Genomic DNA, 3,628 nt, shown 5'->3' with positions numbered 1-3,628 from the left:
CCACTCGGCTCTGGGTCCTTTCTTGCCTCCTGTGACCGTGGAAGGGCGGCCCTGCGGCTGCCTGCCCACCTGCCCTGTCCCCAGCATCGACTTGCCCCAACACCCACTTCCCTTGACCACCAGATTGGGTGGGCACGTGGATTACCTCCGCCCCTGACCGCACATCCTGCCCCGACCGAGCCGTAGGATCTCGTCAGAAGACCACTTGTGGCACGAGAACAGGTCATGTTCCTTTCATTCATTTCCCCCCCACCCCCGCCATGACAAAGTATTTAGGAAGGAGTGGCTAACGGACTGGGGACATAAACCAAGGGGAACAGGCAAGTCCAGGGCACACGACAGTCTGGCACCACGGAGAGGCACACAGCTGGCCTTCGCGCCTGAGACCAAGAGCAGGCGCCCTCCAGGGGATGTGCTGGCTTCCTTGAGCCTGGCTGCCTCTGGCTCCATCTTCACATAAGCTTCTCCCTTGACAAGGACACCAGTCATCCTGGACTGGAGGCCCGATCTCCCCCAAGCATGACCTTAATCTCAACTAGCTGGATTATCTCTGCACACGCCTCATTGCTGAACGAGGGCACATCACAAGGGGCCAGGTGAGCCTGCCCCCCAAAGGCAGCGCCCCCCGCCCCCGGGCATCTGTCCGGCCCTTCCCCTCGACCAAGCATCAGGAAGGGGGCTGCAGCTGCTCCTATTGTCCCTGCCCTAGGCCTGAGTTCTGGGACATGTGGCTGACCCAAAGCAAACAGATAGGATGCTCCTCGTTTGCCGGGATGTTTCGTGGAGGGACCAAGCCAGCTGCCCAACATGGGACCTGAGCAGGCAAGGTCCACTACCCAGGTTCCCACGGCTGGCAGGGCTCAGGGGTCACAGAGCCAGGGAGGTCTGTGACCGCAGGGCCAGGCCCACAGGCTGTTTGTTGGCAAGAGCTTGGCCACCGTGGCTCCTCACTTGAGCTTGGGCTGTGTAGGGAGACCACCGGGTTCACGTGGACCTAGATTGAGCAGAAAGGGACTTGCTGGGCCAGGGACAGCTGGAATCCAGACCCCGTGGTACCTTCAGGTCTGCACGGAGCAGCTGAGAAAGCCCTGTGTGGACAGGCCGAGAGGCCATGCTTCATTTGGTGTGGGGATGCTGACCTTGGTTCTCTTCCCTGTGCCAGTGGCCTGGGGAAGGGGCAGTGAGTAGTCCAGAGTCGCAGAGGGGGACCTAGAGACCCCTTTGCTCCCATCTAATGCTCTGGCTCCTGCATAACTACAGAGAGTCCTGTCCTGTCCTGGACGCTATGGAGCAGCTATGTGCCCACAAAGGCCAGACACTGTGCTTAGTCGCTCAGTTATGTCTGATTCTTTGCGACCCCGTGGACTGTAGCCCACCAGGTTCCTCTGTCCATGGAATTCTCCAGGCCAGAACACTGGGTGGGTTGCCATTCCCTTCTCCAGGGGCTCTTCCTCACCCAGGGATCGAACCACAGTCTCCGGCATTGCAGGCGGATTCTTTACCATCTGAACCACCAGGGAAGCCCTCAGGAGAAAAAGAAAGAAACAAAAAAGCCTTTCTTGACCCCACTGGGGTCTTTGTGCTCAGAGCCCCCTCACACAGCTCCACAGGCACCTACAGACTTTGGGGGACCCAGTAGAGTTGAGTTCTGGGGAGAGTCATCCCAAGCCCCTTGGAAAGCCTTCCGGTATGGCATCACTGAGTGGGACACAACAGCATGGAGGATCCACGTAGGGCAGGAACCGGACGTGGAGGAGAGACTAAGCTCTTTGTGGACCCCCAACGTGATAACTACATGGGAGCAGGGAGGGTAGGGTGGGGACCCCCAAGCTGATCCTGAGTGTCCCCACCATGACAGAGGGCCCAAGCTAGAGCAGTTAGTGGATAGCTCAGATCTGGGCACTACCTGTGGCAGAGATTAGAGGGCCCTGGTGAGGATGCTTGACTATCACCGGATGCCCGGTGCCAATGAAAGACAGACGTGAAGGACCTGAGAGGGACAGTAGCTGTAATCTCAGCTCTAGGAGCTTGCAATGCAAAAGAGGCATAAGGTTCTGGTTGTTGTTCATTCACTCAGGCACGTCCAGCTCCTTGAGAATACATGGACTGCAGCACGCCAGGCTTCCCTGTCCTTCACCATCTGAAGTTTGCTCAAACTCGTGTCCATTGAGTCGGTGATGCCATCCAACCATCTCATCCTCTGTCGTCCCCTTCTCCTCCTGTCCTCAGTCTTTCCCAGCATCAGGGTCTTTTCCAATGAGAAAAGGCTCTTTGCATCAGGTAGCCAAAGTATTGGAGCTTCAGCTTCAGCATCACTCCTTCCAATGAGTATTCAGGGTTGATTTCCTTTAGGATGGACTGGTTTGATCTCTTTGCTGTCCAAGGGATTCTAAAGAGTGTTCTCCAGCACCACAGTTTGAAAGCATCAATTCTTTGGCACTCAGCCTTTGTTATTGTCCAAGTCTCACATCTGTACATGATTACTGCAAAAACCATAGCTTTGACTAGATGGAACTTTGTCAACAAAGTGATGTCTCTGCTTTTTAATATGCTGTCTAGTTTTGTCATAGCTTTTCTTCCAAAGAGCAAGCATCTTTTAACTCCATGGCTGCAGGCACCATCTGTAGTGATTGTGGAGCCCAAGAAAATAGTCGGTCACTGTTCCCATTGTTTCCCCATCCATTTGCCATGAAGTGATGGGACCAGATGCCATGATGTTAGTTTTTTGAATGTTGAGTTTTAAGCCAGCTTTTTCACTCTTCTCTTTCAGCCTCATCAAGAGGCTCTGTAGTTCCTCTTCTCTTCCTGCCATAAGGGTGGTGTCATCTGCATATCTGAGGTTATTGATATTTCTCCCAGCAGTCTTGATTCCAGCTTGTGATCCATCCAGCCTGGCATTTCTCATGATGTACTCTGAAAATAAGTTAAATAAGCAGGGTGACAATATACTGCCTTGACATACTCCTTTTCCTATTTGGAACCAGTCTGTTGTTCCATGTCCAGTTCTAACTGTTGCTTCCTGACCCGCATAAAGGTTTCTCAAGAGGCAGGTCAGGTGGTCTGGTATTCCCATCTCTTTAAGAATTTTCCAGTTTGTTGTGATCCATACAGTCAGAGGCTTTAGCGTAGTCAATGAAGCAGAAGTAGATGTTTTTCTGAAATTGGCTTTTTCTATGATCCAACAGATGTTGGCAATTTGATCTCTGGTTCCTCTGCCTCTTCTAAATCCAGCTTGTACATCTGGAAGTTCTAAGTTCACATACTATTGAAACCTAGCTTGAAGGATTTTGAACATTACTTTGCTAGCATGTGAAATGAGAGCAATTGTAGGGTAGTTTGAACGTTCTTTGGCACATTGCCTTTCTTTGTGATTGGAATAAAAACTGACTTTTTCAGTCCTATGGCCACTGCTGTTTTCCAAATTTACTGGCACATTGAGTGCAGCACTTTTACAGCATCATCTTTTAGGATTTGAAACAGCTCAACTGGAATTCCATCACCCCTACTCGCTTTGTTCATTGTGATGCTTCCTAAGGCCCACTTGACTTCACACTCAAGGATGTGTGGCTCTAGGTGAGTGATCACACCATCACGGTTATCTGGGTCACTAAGACCTTTTTGTGTAGTT

The sequence above is a fragment of the Capra hircus genome, unplaced genomic scaffold (assembly GCF_001704415.2).
Source record: "Capra hircus breed San Clemente unplaced genomic scaffold, ASM170441v1, whole genome shotgun sequence".
Lineage (NCBI taxonomy): Eukaryota > Metazoa > Chordata > Mammalia > Artiodactyla > Bovidae > Capra > Capra hircus.
The sequence above is the reverse complement of the archived record's forward strand: the minus strand, read 5'-3'. Positions refer to the sequence as shown.